Source organism: Nyctereutes procyonoides, unplaced genomic scaffold (assembly GCF_905146905.1).
Source record: "Nyctereutes procyonoides isolate TBG_1078 unplaced genomic scaffold, NYPRO_anot_genome, whole genome shotgun sequence".
In the NCBI taxonomy this organism is placed as follows: Eukaryota; Metazoa; Chordata; class Mammalia; order Carnivora; family Canidae; genus Nyctereutes; species Nyctereutes procyonoides.
In genome coordinates, this window is record NW_026575117.1 from 8,555,065 (window position 1) to 8,579,885 (window position 24,821).

A 24,821-nucleotide genomic window follows, 5' to 3' on the forward strand; every position below is an offset into this window, starting at 1 on the left:
GACATATTAAATTTAAAAAATGCAAATAACACGCTAGGAATCCCTTGCTGAAAGCACACACTCAAACACACTCCTAACCTAGATATTTCCTATGAACACAACAGTAGGTATGTAAGTCGACTGGGAAATGTGGGGTAAGGTACATATCAATCCACTGGCCATGCTTCCCTTGGTGTTGAGAGCAGAGGGAAAGAGAGAAGAGCAAAGGACCTCTTTTACGAAGAGAAAATATTCATGCACTCCTTGAAAAATTAACAATTAAACACAAAAATGGGTGGGGAGGAGCTATGTCTCTCCACCTCTACAGGGGAAGCTATTAAATGGAACTACCAGGAAAGAGCAGCTCTTAGTATGGCTGCAATGATGGAGGGTAGGATCGTCCCTTAATTAGGCAGGATGGCATGGTTGAATGAATGTGCTGATAATGCTCCCACTGCAAAAATGTAAATCCTTCAGGTTGAGAATCCTTCAACTGGGAAGGGATGCTGTGTGTTAGGTAGAGAGTTGAACTAGACCCCCATTTGTGTTTAATACCTAGAATGCCGTGTAATCATCCAATCTGTAATGACAACAGGCACAGTCTACTACCAGGCATGAGTGTGCGCCCAGCACAGCCCTAGGTGCTTTACATGCAGCCTCTCAGTTAAGTGTAGTTATTCCTACTCTACGAGTGAGGAAACCAAGTTCATAGTAAGCAGTGAGCTGAGGTATGGAGGCAGATGTGCTTCACTTCAAAGCCCACTCTCTCAACCACTATGCCATAGAGGCCATGGGAATTCGGGGACTCTACACGCTGGAAGAGGGTTAGGGTGTTCACAGTGGGCCCTTCTAACAGTTCTGAAGTTCTAACAGCCCCTATGGCTTATTGGGGACCATGGAATAGTTTCTCCACGTCCAATAAAATGAAGCTGCCCCTACAGAACATTTTTCTGGATACGGCATTCCTTAAATTCTGTCCCAGGAGCTGTGTGATAATGAAGTTTCATTGTCATTTGAAAGAGGTTGGTGGAAAAGGGAAACGAGTCCCAGGTGGGGCCGATCTGAATGGTGCAGCAGAGGAAATGCTGTCCCCATGAACACAAGCAGCTGGGTGTCTGGACGCATCATAAAATTTTATTGTGAAATGCGCAGATGATGGGCCCAGCTGCAAAGCATCAGGAGTGTTTATCATGATCTCCCAGTGCATTCTGGGTGTGCTCCCCTTTGACACTATTTTTTGTGGGTTTAACCTAATTGAGATGAAGACATCAAAATTACTTCAAGGTGCAGTCCTGCTGGGAGGCACGCCATGGGCTTCCCTCTCTGAAGCTCATCATACCATTTGTCATGATGGCTAGACAAGCAGTGAGAGGAGTAAGTATTAAGCATTAACATGAGAAGATGACATGACCTGGAGGTTAGTAGACCTTTGTTGGTTCCATCCCTATCTGACAGACGTCATGTTACCAAGCCCACAGGGAGGCCGAGGGTTCTATTGGCCATACTTCAGCATTGACCAAGATCACCAAACCATGCCATACAACTATGCCTGCATTGTTTGTGTTCCAGAGAATGAGATAATGTACAGCCCCAAAATAGTTTTACTCTGTCCACCCACCCCATACACTTTACAAGCAGTTCTATCCTCAGTAATAATCCCTTTTCTTAGGTAAGGCTGTGCCTCTTCCCTTAAAGACCATGACATTCTCTATCAGGGTTTCCCCTATGAGCCACAGAATCCGGAAAGTGTTGGGGTGACTATTTTCTCGCTCCCAAAGATAGTACATAATCGGTTCTATTTCAATTGCAGAGGAAAGAAGTTGAATCATTATGTACAATAGATGCCTTTGACATACAGCTTAACTCTCTTACTGGATCCCTGTTGAGAAGGGCTTAGGAAGGTCTCAAGTGTCACACGCCGTAAGATTAAGTCATAGAAGCTCATAAGGAAAGAGCTTCTTACCAGTTGGCCAGTTAAACATCCCTTTTTTATTTTATTCTTTTGTATATCTTTTTATTGGAGTTTGATTTGCCAACATATAGTATAACACCCAGTGCTCATCCCGTCCAGTGCCCCCCTCAGTGCCCAAAACCCTGTGACATCCCCTTTTTATACTTGAATTCTCAATGGTACCCTGAAAAGTAGTCAATTAGCCTCTACCTGAACAGCTCAGCAGCAGAGGCAGCAAACACCATGAGGGAGGAGGCCTACTGCTAGAAGCTCTTCTCTGGATGAGGTAGGAATCGGCCAGAATGTAGGGTCCCTTGAAAGCTAGATCAACACTTGGGGACCGCATCCCATAGGTAGAGGTAAGCCATCAGTCCCCAGCTCTCTGCAGGGCCGGAGCAACCCCAAGCCTGTTCTCTGATTCTGCCAAAGTAATATAATGGTATATTACTGTAGGGACTAGCACCCACAGAACTGCTGACAAGTTTTGAAAACTGATGTAGGGCCAGCAGGTAGATGCTATCAACAGGTAACACCATTCGTCTCACTCACGGAGATTTACATGGCAGGGCAGACAGCGCCCCGAGGAATGCTATCTCTGCCTGTAACCTGCCTCCTTGGATAACTTGCAAATACCCTGTCCTGATGTCTTATCTTGTTTTCTCACATCAGGCCTGGGCTGAGGTTTCAGGTGTCAAGCTGCAGCCAGAAGGGAGATTTATGGTCCTGTTATCAGCTCCAGACAGCAAGAGGCTGTGGTCACATGGTGGGGGAACAATAGCCGCGCAGGGAAGGCCGCGAGGACGGCTGCTGGTCACCACCTGGAGTCACCTGTGCCCACACAGTCCCCAGGGGCAGGTGGACTGGGCTGAGGGTTGGAAATAGAAATGCCCCGTGGGTCCTGGGAAAACAGCTCCATCCACGCGAGTGCTCTGAGTGCAATCATTTACTAGCTCGGATGGTTATTGCCTATGGCTAAATCCACTGTCACATATTTCAGAGGTGCTAAATCATCCCAGCAGTGTATAAGATGGAAAGCCTATCACAGCTGCTTAGGACTGAAGAGGTCATGATAAATGGGGAGTGAGTGAGAAGACCCCTGGGGGCTCACTCGTGCCCACGTTCAAGCCACAGAAGAGGCATCCTGTTGGCTTGTCCCATGTGACAGCTGGTAGTCCCCCACCCTCCAAGGGCAAAAAAGAGATATTGCAAAACAACTTCTACTTCTCAGGCATGGGCAAGATGAGGAGGCAGTGACAAATCTCATTATTACGGCAGCCGTGCATTTTCATTTACCATCGTGGGACTCCACCTCATTTCTAACAAAACCTCTTCAACTACACAAATATGTAACAACATATAGTATATGATCTACATTATCTACACATAGCTATAGATCATATTATAGATTGTAGATACAGATTGTAGATTATAAATATATATGTATTGCAGATACAAATTTTATCTATAAGGTCTATAGCTCTATATGTAATCTTTTCAAACATTTTTTTAGGAATTTATTTATTCATGAGAGACACAGAGAGAGAGGCAGAGACTCAGGCAGAGGGAGAAGCAGAATCCTCAAGGGGGGGCTGATGCGGGACTTGATCCCAGGACCCCAGGATCATGCCCTGAGTCGATGGCAGATGCTCAACCGCTGAGCCACCCAGGAGTCCCTCTCTATGTAATTTATATAGCATTTGATAGATGTCACAAAATATAGTACGATGAGCTAACAGTTTCCCCATCCCTAACTGCACCCTCATGTTGCTGGACCCTGAACACACAACCCCTGCCACCACCACCCTGACACTATGAGTGGGACACACTAGGAGAGCACCTCTCTCATTCCCTTCCCTTACCCACAGCTCTCTCGGAGCCTTCAAGTGTGGGCAAAAAGGCGAGAGCAGACTTTAGTTGACTTCAGGGAAATCCCAACACTAAGCAACAGAGAGAACCATCCAAATCTCCCTGCCTTCCGCTCAGGCTGCCAGTAGAGAATTTAGATTTGCCAAGGAGATTCTTTTCTAGGCATTAGGCTAAAGTCACCACTTATTCCCCTTGGTCTGCTACAAAGATATCGTCCGCTGAGTCAGGGCCTGGGCTGAACCTGAGCAGGTGACCCCAAAGGAAATGGCTCTAGTGTGCCCACGAGCAGCTGTCTCCTCCAGAGCCCTGCTCAAACACAGTCTCTCCAGAGACTCTTCCCCAGTTTACCCTGAGTAATTGAGCAGAGGCTGGACCACACACAACAAATATTTACTGCGTGCCTGTTACATGGAGAGGATGATGTCAAGGAGCCATTTCAGTTCTGTTCAATTCAGCCTACGTTTATTCGGAAGCTTTTGTTAGAGAAAAGCGGAGTATCATGGGTTCAAGAACAACGTCTGAGCCATCCTACTTGATCCACATCCTGAGTCACCAGCTCCTTTGATATTTTTAAGTGAAATGAGTTAACACATCCAAAATAGTTAAAACCATGCCCAACACAAAATAAGCACTCAATGTATGTTAATCCTTATTATGAAGACACAGTGGCTAAGCCCTGGGGATGTAACGACCAGTGCATTGTTCTCCGCCCCTCTAAGAAAATACAATCTATGGAAGAGAAGACACTGAGGCAGAGCATTTCAATACAGCGGAGTTTCCCAACCCGTCGGCCATGACACACTGATATACCCAAAGCGCTTCACAACTCTACTGCCAAATTGTGAACAATGTTGAAAAGGAACATTTGCTACAGTGACTATAATACAGTTATGTTCCTCAGCTAAATCATTGAGCCGAGTGGAGAGATAATATTGTGTAGACCAGGGAACAATGCCACACTTAGACCAAAGAAAAATCACAGCTTACTAGTAAACATAAGAAATGTATTTGGTAAGTGGATAAGAAAGTGCTGTTGGGCCACAGGTAATTCTATTTGAACAGCAAGAGTACTCGAGGATACTTTGATCTGCTAATAACATAGTGCCCAACCTTTAGTCAGGCATTATGGTTAAGATACAAGGACATTTATTATATTGCAGAACAAAAATTGTCAAGGAAGGTGGTTCAAAGGTTGGTCCAGCAGCTCAATTACATCACGCAATCCCACACTCATCCATCTTTCCAATCTTCAAACCTAAACCCATCATCTTAGTCTTTAAGCATCTATCCTCTGGGATGCAAAGTGGCGACCATCGTTCCAGCCATCACAGGTAGACATTTTCAGCAAAGAATTTCCAACGAGTCTCTTTTCTTAGGGTCACATTGCCTCAGGTGCCATTGCCAATACTGAATCCTATGGCCATAGCCTCACTAAGAAAGAGTCTGGGAAAATAAGTGTCTGACTTCTTTGGCCTCTATTTGGAAGATGAACTTCACCAAGAAAGTGTGCAACCAAGAATGCCTGCCTAGTGAATAAGTGAATTGCCCAGAAACTGTGGCTGTTTATTCAAACAGTGTGAGTTCTTATTGTGCTTGTGCTATAATAGTACTTGTGTAGTAACTATTATTAACTTGTTGAGTGTGGTTTTAAAACATTTAATCCCTTCAAGTGCACAGCCAAATATTCTAGTATTTCAAAACGCACCACAACCATGGAAAGGCTGAGAGCACTAGGTCAGCGCGTGGCAGTAAATGCCAGTCACGCAAATGAAATGCTATAGAGGAAACTGGGAAAGCAGCCAGGAGATCATATGTATATTCATAGACTCATTCATTTTTTTTAATTAGTTTTTGACCATTTGCTATGTATCTGGCTCCATTTTATAGCAGTGAGGAAGACGGGGTTCCTGCCTCTATGTCATTTAAGTATTTTGGGTGTGACCTAATGGCCTTGAGCCCCCAAGACCCAAAGATTCTACGTATCCCAAGTTCATGGGAGTTCTTATGGATCCTATGCCCTCTATCCCTTCTCCCATCTACCCCTATCTCTGTGTCCTTATACTCTGCAACGTGGCAGTTGTGTCTATTGTCAGCAAATATCCTTGCGCTTATAAAAGTGTGTCTTGTTTCCAACAGGGCTGCCAAACTTCAGAAAATAAGAAAAGCAGGACTTAGGTTCATTTTGTGCCCGATCAGAGCGCAGGCTCTTCATCTTCGCAGTGACAAGCTGGCGGAGGAGAAAAGTGCAGACTGATGCACTCATCTCAGCTTTGGTCGTTAGCAGCCACATAGCGAGTCACCTTCCGAGCCTGGTTCCTCATCTGAAGATGGGCAAGATAATAACCCATATTGCCACATCATGCTCTAAACAGTGCTAATCGTGGTAAGAAGCCCAGACAAAAACAGTGCACGGTGGCTGGCCTGGTGTAGACCCTCGGCGTAGGGCAGGCTAGTGACAGTCCTCACTGCTCTCCGGCCTTCTAATCTCATTTGCTACTTGTCAGATGAAACCGACCCTCTGCAGCAGGTGGCCAGGCCAGTCAATTAGTGCCTACAGATGGCACGGTGATCTGCTAATTGCTCCAAGGCTTCCAAATTCTAAATTGGTGTGGTGGCTCAGCTGCCAGGAACATCAAGTATTCCCCTCTCCTGCCCCTGCCCTCAGCCCTGCTCCTGAGCATTCCAGTGAAAACTCTGATTCTCTGGAGATGGGTCAGCAGTTTGTGCTGTTATAAATAAGTCGTTTGGACCCTGACCTGACACTTATGAGGAAACAGAAGGTATTTAGTGCCATCTTTGATTTCTTTTTGCCCATCCCCATAAAAAAAAAATTTAATCTATGGGAATTTTGACATTTCTCTCATGGTTGAGCTCTTCGGCTGTCACCCAGACTATCCCCTGACTGAGCACAAGGTGAACAGAGGACCCGAGAAGAGACAAGGAATCACAAGAGAATGTCCCACTCAATTATTTATTCAAGTGGCCAAGCATGGTACATACTCACTGCCATGATTTAGCCAAATAAAAAAAAATAGCTGCAGATTTCTACCTAGATAAATATATGCTGTATTTTTTTTTCCAAATAAATAATCAAGCCAGTTTCCTAGCAATTCTAACAACCATCTGCTTTTGTGAACTCTCCCATCACAGGTGTCCTTCCTGACTCTGAAACCACGGCATGGGCCTGGGCTTCCTGCTAGGAAGTATGGGTAGTTTGCCATTTGTTGGGGAAGAGCCTCGGCACATGTTTTGTCATTGCCGGTCTGAAAACACGGCGCGTTACCCATACATCAAAGCATCAGTGTGTCCCTGGCACCTCCTCTGCTAGGCGCTTAGTAAATGGTGGTTGACTGTCATGGAAAGTCGTGGAGGAGCAGAGCAGAGAGGGAGAGGAGACAGATGGACAGACAAGGCTCCCGTTTGACAGCCCTTTGGAGCATATGTCTGGGCAGTTGTGTCTCCTTAAATAAGAAAAGTGGGAGAAAGAATCCGAGGAAAGGCCAAGCAAAGAAGAGCCCAGTTCTGCCCAATGTCATTTAAGAGCAGCATTGACAGGACGAAGGTCCTTTGGAAGTGATAATGCCATATGGTCTCATTCATTTGGGGAATATAAAAAATAGTGAAAGGGAATAAAGGGGAAAGGAGAAAAAATGTGTGGGAAATATCAGAAAGGGAGACAGAACATGAAAGACTCCTAACTCTGGGAAACGAACTAGGGGTGGTGGAAGGGGAGGTGGGCGGGGGGTGGGGGTGAATGGGTGATGGGCACTGAGGGGGGCACTTGATGGGATGAGCACTGGGTGTTATTCTGTATGTTGGCAAATTGAACACCAATAAAAAATAAATTTATTTTAAAAAAGGAAGTGATAATGCCAAATTTGTGCCAAACTTCAAAAGCAAGTGCTGCTTTGCTGCTTGCGTTGGTCAACTGAGGCTGCCCAAAAAAAATACCAGAGACTGAGGGGTGGGGTGGGGGCTTAAACAGCACAAGGAGGCTGCAAGTCCAAGATCAAGACACCAGATCATTTGGTTCCTAATGTGGACTCTCTCCCTGGCTTGTAGATGTCTGTCTTCACACCATGTCCTCGCACAGCCAGCCGGGAAAGAGAAGAGGACACTAATCCTACTGGCTCAGGATCCTCCCCTTATGACCTTATTTAACCTGAATTATCTCTAAATATAGTCATTTAGGGGAGAGGGCTTCAACATGTGAAATTTCGGAGGACACGACTCAGTCCATTGCACGGCTGAAAGAGCTTGCACTTTCCGAAGGCCCCTCCGTGTACCCTAGACGTACCCTCAGCACACGCTGCAGGACACAGGGCCCCAGGTTGGGGATTCCTGCCTATTGGAAAGTTGTTAGAAACGAAGAAAGGAAGAACTAAAATCATAGCACAGGACAATGGTCGGTGGACTTTGAGTTATACCAAACTTTTCTGGAAGGCCTCTGTTATAAAACAAGGCAACATGCTGCTCATCCCTAACATTCTTCTTAGGGCTGTCTTGTAGAACTCCATTTTTCTCATTTAAGGAACACTACGTGGTATATTCCATATATAACTTCATAACTCTGAAGATGATAGTGCTTCAAGGCATGGAGAAGAAAGGGCCAGGGTGCTGTCTTCCTCTCCGATTCCACATACATTCTACTTAACTCAGCCAATATTTACTAAGCAGCTACTACAGGCCAAAGATTATCCTAGGCGCTGACAACGCTGAGGTTTAGGAGAGTTGAGCATGGGCTACACTACCAGGTCTTTCCCCCCTCCCCATCCCTTGCCGGCCTTGAGGCTGTGCCTGGTAGAAGCATAGAACTGGAACAGCACGTCCAAGTGACCCTCCGTCCACCCTGGTCTGGAGCCCGAATGGGGCCAAGCTCCCAGGCTCACAGACAAGCGAGTCAAGGACATGATGGAGGCAATGTCTCTGAAGAGCCGGCAAGGCACCCCCCTGCCCACGCCAGGTCATTTGCCTCATCTCCTCCTCTCCTGGCTTCCTTCTCTCTTTGTTCTCATTCGCCTCTCCCTGGACTATGCCTAAAAGGGCTCACGTGTGCTTCCTGGAGACTGACGATGCACATCAGTGAGAAGTCTTGCAATAAAAAAAACTTACCTATCCCAATATTTCCCAGATGTATTTCTTTATTGTAGCAGGTGCACAGCCCTGTGGGTGGCTTCTAAGGTTGCTCATCAGTTTCCAAAGATTCAAGCCAACTCCTTAAGATGCCTTAATTGTAACTCTAAAGATGATAGTATTTGCTTTCAATTCTCTCCCACTTCTTAGCCATGTCTCCTCACTTCTGGCATCCACCAGGTACCATCCCTACCCCCTCTCTGCACCTTGCCACCTTAGATGCAGATCTTCTTCATGATCCTCGGATACAGAGGACCACCAAGCTCTATACTTTCCAAACAAAACTTGATGCTCTAGGCTGGAATCTCCAATCAGAAACTCTAAAAAATATTTATCTTGAAGAAGTTATTAAAGAGAGAAAGTTCACAATTAAATAAGTTTACATATTAAGAAGAAAAAATGAGCGGGAAATATCAGAAAGGGAGACAGAACATGAGAGACTCCTAACTCTGGGAAACGAACTAGGGGTGGTGGAAGGGGAGGTGGGGGGGTTGGGGGTGACTGGGAGATGGGCACTGGGGGGGGCACTTGACGGGATGAGCACTGGGTGTTATTCTATATGTTGGCAAATTGAACACCGATAAAAAAAATAAATTTGTAAAAAAAAATCCCCTCTTGGATATTTATAAAATGTATTATTGAAGGTTCTGAGAAGTCCTATATTAGAGAAACTTATCTAACGTCACTTTCCCAAATGCATTTGACCACACACCCCCTTTTTAATAACACCTAACAAGGAAGGAACTACCAGTCCCCAGAATACCCTTCGAGAAACTCTGCTGCAAACCAGTTTTCTCCTCTGAACTCCTCCTGTCCCATCAAATCCCTCCTCTTTGGTGTCTCATTCTGTCAGCATAAGTGGGCTAAGGATGACACATTGAGTTAATAACAGCAGCACACTATTTGGAACTAATTTCTAGTACCCCGAATCCTCCCAAAAAAAGCAGCAGCATCTTCATTTTACAGATGAGGACACTGAGCCCTAAAGAAAAGAAACGAACTTTCTCAAGTCTGGCCCAGCCAGGAGGGGTCAAGGTGAGAGTTAAATCCAGGTGTTCTAATGACTCCTTTTTAAACCAACCACTCTTTAAAATAAATAAATAAATAAAAATAAAATAAACAAAAATAAATAAACCAGCCACTCTTGTCAATAAGGGGTTAACGTGCTCACTTTCCAGAGCTGTTTACATTTTAAAGTCAAAGAGAAAAAAGTACTTTAATCCCAGAAGAATGAAGTGAATCCCTACTGACAGGAATCTGTGGAAGACTTTGAGGAAGCCAGGGAGGCCCGTCTTCCTTTCCAACCACAGTGCCCCCTCCCCACGGGTGCAAGGAAAGGTTCACCCACTCGGACAAGGGGACCTCCCAACTTCCTCCAAACTAAGTTGCAAGGTGATGCAAATAGCCACGGATCTGTAGAGGGGCACAGCTATGGAGTGGGGCTGTATGACAAGAACTCAGGATGCTCCGATCTGTGCAGCCCACAGACTCTGCCTTCTATTAATAGCTTGGGTTATGGTTTGATTCCAAGAAGGCCAAACTGAAGCCTACTGCCCATCATACGTGAGATGTTTCTAACAAAAGGGATATGTCCGCGTAATGCTAGCTGTACAGTGCCGAGCGTGGGGTCTTTCAAAAACCAGTGGTTCACTAGACATTTTCTTTCTTTTTTCTTTTTTAAGATTTTATTTATTTATCCATAAGAGACACAGAGAGAGAGAAAGAGAGAGAGAGGCATAGGCAGAGGCAGAGGCACAGGGAGCCTGATGCGGGACTCGATCCCAGGACCCTCAGGATCATGACCTGAGCCAAAGGTAGACGCTCAACCCCTGAGCCACCCAGATGCCCCTCACTAGATATTTTCTGAAGCTGGTAATCCTGAGAAATCAGTACCCGTTTCAGCACAGTTTTGCTCCCAGATGGTTGGCAAATCCCCCCAAGTGCTCCGATCGGAATTTGGGGTGAGCTTCATTTGAAGAGATTTTCCAGGCGGCATCCCTTCTAATGTACTCTAAATTCAAATGCATCGTCAGTGGGGCACCTGGGGGGCTGGGTCAGTTAAGTGTCCAACCCTCAATTTCCGCCCAGCTCACCATCTCAGGGCTGTGGGATCGAGCCCCACCTCGGGAGGAGCCTGCCTAAGCTTCTCTCTCCCTCTCCCTTGGCCCCTTCCCCGCTGCTCTCTCTCTAAAATTGAAAAATAATAATAATAATAATAATAATAATAATAATAATACAAATAGATAAATAAAAATGCATCATCCGTAATGATAACGTAGTCTGCCGAGAAGCAGCTGTGGAATGTCCCTCCGCCGCCCGATGGCCCTCTCATCAGGCTGCCATCCAGCTCTGTTTGTACTTCTCCATCACCTTTATTTGTTTAAGAGGCCTGACAAGGCAAACACGCCTGATGCGCTGTTTACATTGCAGCTTTCACTGGAGCTTATTAAACTCATCGTTACTTCATATAAGCCGCAGATATGTGGCTCGGACCAGTTAGTGTTGACAGTAAGTAACAGACACCCTGTCACAAGGTAACATGTTTATACACTCCACTGGATGCCTGGTGGATTTTGTCCCTGTAAAACTATCACAGATAATGAAGCTACTATCAGATAAGTGACTATAATAAATGACCACAATTAGGTCTCTGGTTGATGAGAACACTTGGTGGTCTCTCCAGCTTGACTTGGACAAATCCCAGGCCAAAAAAAAAAAAAAATGGGGATGGGGGTGCAGTGGCAGGGAAGGGGATCAAAACTCAAATGCAAATGAGATGGATCTACTAGAGCACCGTTTGATTTCAAGAGGAGAGAGAGTTGGAAGGGATCAAGTGTTCATCTTCCCTCCGTCCTGACCCTCTTGGCCTTACCCTCTGTCCATCGCAAAAATAAATAAATGAACAGAGAAAATTCTAGAGTCAGGTTCTTACGTACAAAGATCTAACGCCCTGGGCCTGCCTCCTCCCCCACACGTCCCCCAGGATGCCTAGAATGGCAAAAAACATCCCAGGATGTCTACACACGGGGAGTTTTCTCCAGAAGAAAGGGCCCATCTGGGGCAGTTACTGCACCCACAGGAAAAATGGGCGAGGAGACTCAATCCCCGAAGGGTTCTTGGCATGAACTTCCCCATAGTGGGACGGTCAAGGCTCCATCCATCCTTGTGCAGCTCGCAAGGCGTGACTGTAATCACTTCTTTAAGGGGTTTTTGTTACAGCAGGCAGGCTCTCATTACAGGCCTGTGAAATTATGGCACAGAATCGAAGTGCTCTGATGAAAAGGTCTTTAAAAGACATTTATTTTCTTGTACGGAATAGTCATTTCTAGGACCACTCGTGGATTTACAGTGAGCTTTATATCTATAGGTGTATAACTTAAGAATGTGCTGGAAGCAGGTGTGGAGGGCCCCTTCGGAGGCCTTATAAGATGACACCGGCCCAGTGGAAACCAACGGGCAGGCAAGCAAGCACTGTGTGCACTGGGCAATTACTTTGCTTCCGTGACAATGACTTGGTTTACACCATGTCATGCTGGCTCACCCCAGGTACCTCCCCACTTTCCTCAGCCGTCCTCCCCTACTTCCCTCCTCCTTGACACCCCGATACTCCTACCTCTGGCTCCTCGAATCAGCCTCCTCAAATCACAGCTGCACTTTAAAAATCTGGCTAGAGGAGAAATATTTTTCTGTAGCAGCATCTTTGCTCTGGGGGAGGGGGGTCTATTTTCCTTTGATTTAATATTCCTGATAATAGTTTCAGGGGAAATTACCCTGTATGGTCGAGTGATTCCCCCCAGGAATAAATGCCTTGGGAGGTGGAGGGTGGAAGTGGGGCGGGGGTGATTGATGGGGCTTTTTGTATATCCCTGTTGCCAGAAGACCTCATAAACTCAGGAAAGCTGCCCAGGCATCATTCTGTTTACCTTTTCACGACTTTAAAGGTGATTTATTTGACCTTTGAAAACTGGGATCATACTTCTTGCTGAAAACAGTGCACATTTCAGCATAAATGGTGTCTGTCAAGATGGCAAGGTCTCTAGTTTGAGGTTCTTTATCACTTTTTTTCTCCTTCTAATCTGAATGGGAAGCGTCTGCTGGATTCTTGGTACAAACATATTTGAAGGACATTGTCTAAATATATGGAGATAAGTGTGTGTTTATGTACCACACGTACCTATAGTTTCCATAACGATTTTTAAAACGAGTTATAAATGCCCTGGGTGTGTGGGAAAGAGGAGATAGCCTGGGTAAGGAAAAGCCTTGGGATTCCAGACAGGACCTGAGTTCTTCACTGGCTGGGACCCCCTGACTGTATAATTTAGCATCTTATAAGTGACAACTCTGGAGCCAAACCACTGCCATTGGATTCAAGCAGCTCTAACACTCAGTATATAAGCTTGCACAAGATCCTTAAACTTCTCTGCACCTTGATGGCATTACCTGTGAAATGGAAATAATAGTGTCTACACCTCATACGTTTGCCATGAAGATGAAGTAGGTGGAAACATGCAGATTGCTTACAAAAATGCCTGGCATATAGAAAACAATAAATGTCAGCTATTACTACCATCTGGAAAGGGGGTTAAATAATTATATCCTATGACAAATACATCATTTAGGAACTAATAATAAAATAGACAATGCCAAAAAATAAAATAAAATAAAATAAAATAAAATAAAATAAAATAAAATAGACAATGCCTACGAAGTACCCGGTACACTGTAACATGCTCTACCAATGCCACCCCCACCCCTGAACTGAAGACAACTCGTGAAAATCCCATTTATGTCCCTAGTACTGAATGCTGTGACTAGGTGGGTTTTCGTAACTTCTTTTTAATCAAAATATGAAGCCATGCAGCATTTTATTTGTATCTTCATTCTACATGTGAAGAAAGTGCAGGTGTAAAGAAATGAATGACTTCCTCGAGGTCACACAGCTCTTCAGAACACATGTGCGTTCTGATTAAGGTTCTCTAGTATCGTAAAATGCTATTTATTCATCGATGAGCAAAGGACCAACCAATAGCTACGGGTTCTTCAGGTTTGTGAGGCCTGCTTCCCAGCAGGAACTAGTTTCCCCCTTCAGAGGGACCCGACCAGCAGGGGAAGCAGTTCCTAGAACAGAGTGAACGTCATTAGCAAGGTCAGTGTTCCCCTGAGATCTAACGATCCAGAGAGGAAACGGAGAAAAGTGTCTAACAGCACAGACTGGATCAAGAAAATTGCTTTACCAAGTGTACTCTTGGTTTTACTTCTAAGGAACCTTAGAAAGGACATTTGGTATCAGTAAGATTTCTATTTTAAAACGTTTTATGTCTTTTTAGAACTCAATCCATCAATAGAAGAATGAACCACTGCAATGTGAATCCATTCTGTTAAAATAAAATTGGGTTTATTTCCACTGATGACTTTGCAAGCTTTCTCGACAAGTGGCCAGCAAGAGAGGGTGGGGGCACCCGAGTGTCGGGGGGACATTTGCCTTGATACCACCACACATTTTGCAAGTCCAGTTCAAGTTTGTGGTACGGCTGATTTTCTGGAAAGCTCCCCAGGAGCCCCATAGGTGCCAAGGGAGGGCTCAGGGTACAACCAATTGACGTGCCCTAGAAAGCCGCCTTCAGTGGGCAGAGGACACAAGCCTACCAAAGAATCAGAAGACAAGTCCTGGGGACAGCTGAAACAGTCAGTGGGGGTGACATTGGTAGCAATGAATGTGTGCCCCTTGAAACCAGCTAGAAGGCCATCTGTTCTGGGAAAAGACCCACCTGCCCCAACACTTCCAGGGCCTCCAGAGCAGACACCACCCCGTGGCCGTGCACTTCCCACACTCCCAATATCCCCACCTCCCAGGCACCTCTGGAAACATGACCACTGGCAGAGGCTGCAACAAGGTGCCCATCCTTGACCTTGCACAAGCTCAGCTCAAACCCGCATGGACCGAGGACTCTGGGGCTACCCACCATCCTCTACAATGACAGCCCATAATTTATGAGCCACTGCATTTCTCTTCAGGACGTGACGATTGCATGTGTTCTACGGGGACAGCTGAGGACCCATTAATCTTCCCCCTGGCAGGGAAGAAACTGATGGTAATTTAATTTAACTGGATGGGTGAGGTAGATATAAAAGACCACAAGGTAAAAATGACAAGATTATTAACTGCGCCCAGAGCCGTCGGTTCAGCAAGCTGCCTCAATAAATGGAAGCGGGTTGGTTAAACGTGGCCCAAGGTTCAAGCAAGGTTTACGGAGGGGAGGTACTGGCAGATGTGGGTAATGGCAAAGCTCCACATTTCCAGGGAGAAAGCAAAGGACTTTTGTGGTTAGAAGAGGAACTTGGGCCTCGACCAGATTAGCAAGCAGGCTAAAGTTTAAAAGGTCAGGGCAAACTCAGAAATATTTCTCTCCCACACCCGCAAAAAGGAAACGGTTGAACTTAATCACCAAGGTCCCCCTTCAAATCCTCCCCTGACCAACCTCTCATTCCAGCTAACTCAATTTTTCCTCCTGGCCAAGTTGTTTTTAGAGGCTGAGTGACAGCTCTCTGCCTGAGGGGGCCTGCTCCTGAGCTTCTAGAAGGAGCACCTGCCCCAGGCCATCTCTGGGGGCTTTCCACACACCAGCCCACCCCAGGGGGTGGGGGGGGGTGGGCAAGCATCAAAGAAAGGGCTGTTGGTTTCCCTTTGTAGTATCCACCATAGATTCCCTCCATGGGACACTTCCAAGGTATCCACCTTCCCACATCAGCGTGGAAGAAATCCCAGCATCGAACAGCGCTGCCCCCAAGTGCAGACCACAGTAAGAGAGGAAAGCCTCCACTTTCTCTGCTCCTGGGCTGGCTCAGGATTTGTGCACAGAAATGTAATAACAAGCTTCCAGGTGCTTCTCAGTGTGCTGGCTCCGTGCCCCGATCCCAGGCCTGTCCAGACCCTGCCCCTTGCCCCACCTCCAGGTCCCATAAGTGCCCACGGCGAACTACAGATCACAGAGTCACACAGGTCATCCCAAATGAGGGCAATGTTCGCCTTGGGAGGCCGATAGGTATTTGATGCCTTATGGTTTGCGAAGCACTCATCTGAGATGATCGTCCCATTGTCCTTGGATGTGGGCAGAGCGAGTAGTCGTTCTCCACTTTACAGAAGAGAAAGCTGATATGCGGAAGGATTGGGTTTACCAGAGTCATAAAAAGCAGGACACGCGTTGGGAGACTTCTACTAGCACTCATTTCACTTTAGTATATAATATATGCACATATAAGCATGCATTTTAATATTTATTTACATATGTATATATTTGTATAAATGAATATCCGTCTGTGCCAGACACTGGAACTCACCTCCTCAAAAGTCATTGTTCCTCTTTTCTTAGTCATAGAACCAGAACTATGTTCGGTATTGGCCAGAGATGCATTGGTCCCCAAAAATGGACCCAGCTTCTGGTTTCTGACCCAGGAGATGAAAGAAGTCTATTAGAGGTTTCTAGAAAGATTTTCCTTCCTGATTAAGAGGGAGGCGCCGTGAGGGGAAGCTCTCTTGCCCCACGTTGCCCATCTTCTCTGCTAGCGAACATGGACAGGGGAGGGCAAAATGCTAGAGCAGCTGCAGCTTTTCGGTGACAATGAGGAAGAAGGCCAAGAACATCAAAGGGATGACGACCCAGAGTTTTGACATCATTAAGCTACGAAACTAGCCTTGGTAATGTGCAGAGCACCACACTTGTAGTTTAAGCCATTTTTAGTTGAGTATTTTGTTTACTGGAGCTAAAAGCATTCCCAGCTAATATGCTCCTGGACCAGATGATGAGCAGCTCAAGGACAGAGGCCATATTTATGTTTGAGCCCCCTTTGGAATCTAGTCCAGAAATAGTCACTTAACAAATGTTTGCTAGAAGAAAGAAAAGAGTGTTCTCTTAACAGATATATCCCAATGTGATGAACTTAACAAAACCAATGAAGAAAAAATTAAATCTTCACTTGCTGGCAACCACTCAGTCCTACATTCCTATGGCTGTTAACTGCCACCATTCCTCTGCCTCCTTTCCCAGAGCTCTTCTCACCGCCTCCATACACCACAACAACTAAAAACTTGTTTTTTTCATAAGACTGAACAAGTCAGTAATGCATGTCTGCAATGAAGGTATTTTTCTGATTTAAAAATAGAATCACTTAGAGGTGATATTTCCAAGTCAGTGAGGAAAATAAATGATGAAACAATCTAATAATTATTTGAAAAGAAAATAAAAAGATCCCTGGTACTACACACAGAAATAAGTTTCAGGTGAATTACTGTCCCCTATATTGCAAGGTAAATAATTATTGAATCCATAAAAAGGAGCAGCCCTAGTGGCTCAGTGGCTTAGCGCCACCTTCGGCCCAGGGCATGATCCTGGGGACCCCAGATCGGGTCCCACGTCGGGCTCCCTGCATGGGGCCTGCTTCTCCCTCTGCCTGTGTCTCTGCCTCTCTCTCTCTCTCTCTCTCTCTCTCTCTCTCTCTCTCTCCCTGTGTCTCTCATGAATAAATAAATAAAATCTTTTTAAAAATAAAAAATAGAAAATAAAAAGGAATCCATAAAAAGATCTACAGGATATATTCATATCATGTCACCTTTGGAATAACTTTGTAAGGCAGAAACCACAGAAAAACAATTAAATGCTTAATCACATGAAATTCACATTTTCTGGGGGCACCTGGGTGGCTCAGTCAGTTAAGGGTCTGACTCTTGATTTCGGCTCAGATCATGATCTCAGAGTTGTGAGATTGAGCCCCACCTCAGGTTCTGTGCTGGGCATGGAGCCTACTTAGGATTCTCTCTCTCCCCCTCTAAAAAAATCTTTTTAAAATATATGGGGCACCTGCCTGACTCCTGGTTCCAGCTCAGGTCATGATCAAGGCCGTGAGATGGAGCCCCAGGTGGGCTCAGCACTTAGCCTGGAATCTGTTTGAGATCTTTCCCCTCCTCCTCCCCCCTCACTGCTCCTTCCATTTGCTCCATCCCTCATTCGCACTCTCTCTCTCTGAAATAAATAAATAAAATCTTTGAAAAAATAAATTAGAATTAAAAATTAAATTTAAAAAACACACATTTTCTGAACCCAAGAAAACCACCAAAAAGCAAAATTGAGAAATAACATTGAAAAAAAATATTTGCATACAAAGCATTAATACCTTAAGCTATATAGAAATCTTGGAAGCAATCATGCAAAGAAAAAAAACACCCCAATAAAAAAATGTACAAAGGCCACTAATTCAAAATTGCCTAAAGAAGAAATACCGACAATCAAGAAACATATGAAAATGTAGACTTTCTGGGCAGCCCGGGTGGCTCAGTGGTTTAGAGCTGACTTCAGCCCAGGGCATGATCCTGGAGACCCACGATCCAGTCCCACGTCAGGCTCCCTGCATGGAGCCTACTTCTCCCTCTGCCTCTCTCTCTCTCTCTCTCTCTCTCTCTCTCTCTCATAAATGAATAAAATCTTTTTTAAAAATGTAGAATTTCACCGATAACGAAAGATATTCAGATTAAAATGAGACCCCCTTTGCCATTTTGTGCCTATCTTATAGGCAAAAATGTTTTTCAGGATCATATCAAGTGTTTGGAAGAAGTTAGAAAACTGTGGTACCCATAAGTGCCTGTTGGTACTAGAAAACAGAAAATAAAAGAAAGAATAAAAAAAAGTAAACCGTTGATCCCTAATATTATTTTACAAATTTATCCTACGGAAAGATTAATCCTAAGGAAATGTATCCTAAGGAAATACGAAGATTCACCCATAAATATGCTCACTGTAGCATTATGTATAAAAATTAAAATTGGAATGAACGTAAACATGTGTGAAATGAGAGCATATGTGTACAGAGCAAATACCGTTAGCAGGAAAGGCCCCCCACACAGTGTCAGGAGAAGCAAGCAAAGCAAGCAAGTCATGAAACAGAACAAGCATCTAGTTATAAGATGGAAGGTGGTAGTGAGATAACCACACAGAATTTTTTTTGCCTTTTCTGAAGTTTCCTAATTTTTCTGTGAATCATATGTATTGTTTTTATAAACAAAAAGTTATTTTTACGTAGGAAAAATAATCACAACCTCCCTTGTCCCAGTATCACAATCCTAGTGGCATGCTGTTCCCAGTAGTATTTCAGGTCATAACACATCAGTTCCTAGACTTTTTACAGTATTGACACACACACACACCTAACAAAGATACAGCACTAACAAAAAAATAAAAAAATAATAATATGCATTAGTAATAAACCCTTCTGAGTAAATACTGGTAATAAAAATGGCAAAATCTCCACAACTACTATATGTTGGCAAAATGAACACCAATAAAAAATAAATTTATTTAAAAAAAAAAAGAAAAAAAATCTCCACAACTACAGCCCTTTACAGACACTATCTTGTATGACCCTACAAGAACCCTTTGAGGGAGGGATGGGCAAACTGAGGCTGGAAGGTCAGAGTGGTTTGTCCAAGGGAGGGAACTACAGGTGCGGGGCCTCGGGCTCCACCCCACACTTCGGTGCTTCCACTGACTAAGCGTGATGCTCATACCTGGGAGTTGCATCAACCGCGTGGCTCCCCAGGGCTGTGACCCTGGGAGCCAGGGGCCTGACAACTCATCCCACCCACTGTCTGGCCCCTAACTCCTGGCATCGCTGGTGCCCCGAAGTGCTCTTCTGCTCCCTGGCTGCCTCTGCGCTGCAGCTACAGGGTGGGGGGGAAAGTCTCAGCCACCCCTTCTTGGCCTTACGAGGCTGGGCCCTCTGAGCAGCACCTGCTGGGGGCCGGGAATGGGGCAGGGCTGTGCTGGTCACACCCGAAGCCTTACTGAGAAGTCAAGTCAAGAGGGAGACCATGGCTCAGCCATTACTGCCAAGGGGTCTCTGATGTTTCATGGCCTGGGAGCCCTTTCCTTTTCTTTCTTATTTCTTCTCTTCTTTTTTTTTTTTTTTTTTTAGTTGAAAATTGGTGAAGTTCTTTATTCTAAGATTTTTTTAATTTAATTTAATTTAATTTCTTAATTCATGAGAGACACAGAGAGAGAGAGAGAGAGAGAGAGGCAGAGACACAGGCAGAGGGAGAAGCAGGCTCCATGCGGGGAGCCCCACGCAGGACTCGATCCCAGGTCTCCAGAATGACACCCTGGGCTGCAGGCAGCACTAAACTGCTGAGCCACCAGGGCTGCCCTTAAATTTTATTTAAATTCAATTTGCCAATATATAAACCCAGTGCTCATCTCATCATGTCTTGTCTCTCTCTCTCTCTCTTTTTTTTTTTTTTTTTAGAGAGAGAGAGAGAGAGCACACATGCACGGCGGCGGGGAGGGGAGTAGAGGGCAGAGGGAGAGAGAGCATCTCAAGCAGTCTCCAGGTCCAGGGCGGAGCCACGCAAGGCTCTGTCTCACCACCCTGAGATCAGGACCCAAGCCAAATCAAGAGTCAGAAGCCCAACCGACTGAGCACCCCCCACACACAGCCAGGTGCCCTACCTGGGTGGGAGCCCTTCTGAACCTCAAGCCAGGGATCCATCAGCAAAAGGACCTGAAAATCCAGCTATTCCATGTGGGACAGCTATTCCTTCTCTGACTGCTATCCTGTTACATCAGTAATAAGGCTGGTCCTAATAAGCTCCTGAGGATGAGCTCAGGAACCCATTTTGATAGAAAATAAAAGAGGTTCATGATCAGATCTATTTTTGTCCCGTCTACTAGCATGACAGACACACCTGAACTGTAAGCCCCAGGCCATTAGTCATGCTTCCAAGGAAACCCATGCGCCTTTCCGCATATTACCCACCCAATCAGTAGTGCCTGGCGTCCCCTGAGGCCAGAGCCAATGTCATCACCCAGAGGCCACCCATGTCCTGTTTGCTTCCCCACAGCCCAAGCCATTGCACTGGCCCTCATCCCTGCTCTGGGGCAGGTATCCACTGCACCCCCAAGGCACTTACTGATCATCCCGTGACCCACTGTCTGCTCACCCATCTCCTCCACTGCATCCTGAGCACCATGCCTCACTCACCCCATTCCCTCGGTGTCTGGCACAGAGGCCCTACATGGTCAGCAGGGTGCTCCAGGGAGGGAGGTGCTCCTCGTCAGTACTCTCTGGAATCCCCGTTAAAAAGCCAACGAACTGGAACTCGCAGCCAAATGACAAGAAAGAAATGAGAATTACAGACACTTCTGCTGTGAGATGGAGAATATAACTGTGAAAAACTAACAAATACATACACACCTACACACACACACACACACACACACACACACAGCATCTCCTTAATCTGGAAAGGACCAAAGACATGAGGAAGATGTTCACCAGACAAACGACACAGTTGGTTCCTGGAAACCTGGGGTGGCCCAGATGACGTGAGCAGGATACCCAGAAAATTAACTGTGAGGCAAGTTCTGCTAAGAAGCTGGATTATTTGGATTATTGAGTTACCGTCATTACTGAATAATTATATAACATTATTGATGATTACATGAACCAACTCAGAAAGGGCAGTGCCTGGTGGTGGCATGTTTCCACATTTGTTGGATGGAGACCACGGCACAGCCAAATAAACAGCCAGACCACCGAACAGGAAAGAAACGGCCTTGATTCTAACCCCCACGCTGCACACATGTCAGATCGGAACCCGGAGAGGAGAGGAGACACACTTCAAGAAGTATTTCTCATTTACCTGGAGAGCTGGGTCTAGAACCCAAGTGTCTCAGCTCTCCAGTCATTGGACAGGGACGTTCTCCCGCAGAGTAAAAGCAACAGGGCAAATTAGCAAAAAATAATTTGGAAATTTCATAGAACTCGGTCATGGGGAAACATTCACTTTTGGTATAAGATGCTTAAAAGCTTTTTTTTTTTTTTTTCCTGTTTTTTTTCCTGCTGCTACTGCAGCTTTTTATCTGGTCTGTGTAGGTGAAGGGGAAGGGGAAAGGAGCAATCAGTTGGGAAAGGTAAAAAGCACACAGCCTTGCTTCTACTCTTCTTTCTGCCCTGGACCCAGCCCCAAAAGGTCTGAGTGCACTGGCAGCTGAAATGGATCCAATCCACAGAGAGCTACAAGGACCTTTCACAACCCCCTGGACCTCAAGGTGAAAGTCAAAGCCAAAAAAAAAAGAGAAAGAAAGAAAGAAAGAAGAAAAGAAAGAAAGAAAGAAAGAAAGAAAGAAAGAAAAGAAAGAAAGAAAGAAAGAAAGAAAGAAAGAAAGAAAGAAAGCCCTTCCTACTCTGAGAGCAAAGGTTCAGTGTCCCCCTTTGCTCTGCCCAGCCTCCTAGAATCTCCTCTTTGACCATGGAGACGGATTTCTTTCGTCTGCCTGGAATGCCAATCCTGAAACCCTAGATTTGCCCATGAGACTTGGAACCCCCACCCCATTCACATTCTAGCCCTGAGCCTCTCACCACCTCTGACCCCTAGAATCATCCTGAGTCTAGATCCTGACTCCTAACCTCACCATGTCTCAGTAGCACCTATAGGCCTTCCTAGAGATCCTGGTGAATCATCCAAACACCTAAGTTGGCAACCGGGGAGGGGGCAAAAAGTGGCCAGTGCTAAGAAAAATTCTCCAAGCCAGTTTTTTTGCGTATCTACAAATATCCTGGACTATTACCATATAAGAATTAGTGAGGACGATACCAAATCATCCCAGAGGTGGTTGGAAGAGTTACTTTGAAATGGTGGTTGATTTCGTTATTGTGTTCGTAACCAAATAGAGAAAATCTGCATGTTTCATCTTCAACAATGCTGGAGAGCTCAGACCCAAGCCCAGGCTCGCCAGGAAGGATGGTGTGAGTTTGGGGAAGTTACTTCACCTCTCCCAAAATTCAGTTTCCTTAACCGGAAAGTGAAAACAATAATATCTCCCTCATACAGAATATTTCTTCGGATTAAATCGGCTGTGACACAGGGCCTGGCACATAGTAGGGACTCGATCAGAAACTAGTTCTCCCCTTCTGTCCTCCTCCTCTGCAAATTATTCAGAATGTGTAATCAGAGCATGAGGAAACTACCACCACCTGGTGTACGGGTCTCAAAACTGCATAAGCAGCAGCAAAGGTGAAAATACAACCTCCACTCAGGAAATAGCTGAAACTCTGAAAAACCAAAGTTCAGAAAAGACCAAAAAGCTCTGTCCTTAAAATACTATCAATTCTATATGTGGGATAGAGGCCCCTGGAGATGCTAGCCTGGTGGGTAGAACTGATCCAGGCAAACTTCCCGGACGAGGTCCACCTTATTTTGAAATGTGAGAGATAAAGGAGAAAAGATGTGGGCTGATTGAAAAAAAAGGAATACTTTCCTGTGCCAAGTTGGTCAAGTGGGCAGAAGGGGGGATCTTGGAAGCAAAAGAGGAAGGTCTTGGAGGCCTCGGGGTGGCAAATTATGTCAACTGGAGCCTCTAGTCCAATGAAGTCCAATCCAGCCTATTGAGCCTTTAGGCCCTTTGATCACAGAAGAAAATAAGAGATAACCTGAATGGCTTGATGTCAGTCACCGCACTACAGGCCACCCTCCTGGACAGGCAGCTGATAGACTCTAAGGTCAACATCTCTAACCCATGGATGTCCTTCCCTTGGTCAGGACCTGCTTCCAGGGGCAGAAGGTGCTGGAAGCAGCCATGGAGGACCATAGTGACAAAGAGCCTCAGAAAAGGGTGGAGATGTGCTTCTCCTTAAATATTCCCACAGAGCAGGGAGCAGAGGCTGCATTAGGCAGGCAGGTTTCTAACCTGGCTCCCTGTTCTGCACCCCTTACTCCACATTCTGGCCGCACTCATGATGAAATGCGCTGTGCCCTCTTTCTTCTAGATCTTTGAAGATAATCCTCCTTCTGCCTGAAAAACACTTCAAGGGTCCCAGCTGAGAGATGATATTTTCCAAGAAGACTTCTCTGATCCCACTCCAGCACCCCAAAACCCCCTTATCTTAGCATGGATTGTTACGTTGTGTCATAATTTCTTGTCCTCTTGTTTACTTGTCCTTCTTGTTTCCTCTTGTTGAAATGTAGTGAAACTACATTTCACTCTAAGTCCCGAGAAGCAATGGTTTTCTTGCCCGTTGCTGTTTCCCCAGGACCTAGTATAGTGCCTGGCACAATAGGGTCCTTGATAAAGATTTAAGAACGTCCACTAACCCCCACTCAGTTAGTTCTGAGTAGCCCAGAAATGAAGGAACTCAAGACAGGAGGGACCTAGAAGCATCCATCTCAGCTGCCCTGAAGTTTGCTTCTCATACTACTTGGGTCCCGGCCAGTGCTCAGGCCAGTACCACCTTAGAGCAGGCTGACTTTGGCCAATATCACCCCACCTGCCCTACACACACATCTCACCTAGGCTTTGGGGAATCCAAGTCACCCTGCCCCACTTCCTGCAGTGTATTCTGAGTATAATGCCAAGGTGTTGAACCACCTTGGCCACTGAACTGGGTGTGGTGTTTCAACCACGAGGCTGGTCAAAACAGACCATGCACAATTGTCTCAGAGACTTGATTTTTTTCTAAATCAGGAGATTTTTCTAACTCCAACAAAAAAAGAGACAAAACTACAAAGGTATCAGGCAGGAAGGACTAACCCAAGGACAACCCAGAGCCCAGAGACCTAGACAGTCACAATGGGTACTTCCATATGTTCCAGGTGACATCAGGTCAAAAGAAACATCTGGACAGCTCTGGAGTGGGAAAGAAGACACACGTGGGCAGCTTTTGGAAAGAAGAAGCAATGAAAGCGGGGAGAGACGCATGCCCAACCATGAAGGGCAAGCAGCATCAGCCAATCACTTGGATATGACCCCAGGCATTTCTAGAACCAGTTGCCAAAGGAACCTCCTCCTTTCTTCCTATGGCTGTCCCTCTGCAGCAGCACGAGGACCAAGCTTGGTCTATAGTGGTGCTC

General features: G+C 45.6%; 1 pseudogene; it reads right to left on the reverse strand.

Annotated features, from left to right (window-relative positions):
* The window catches only part of LOC129515166 (ATPase PAAT-like), a 31,845-nt pseudogene extending 8,283 nt beyond the window's left edge, over window positions 1-23,562 (reverse strand).
* Window positions 23,563-24,821: the final 1,259 nt, after the last annotated feature.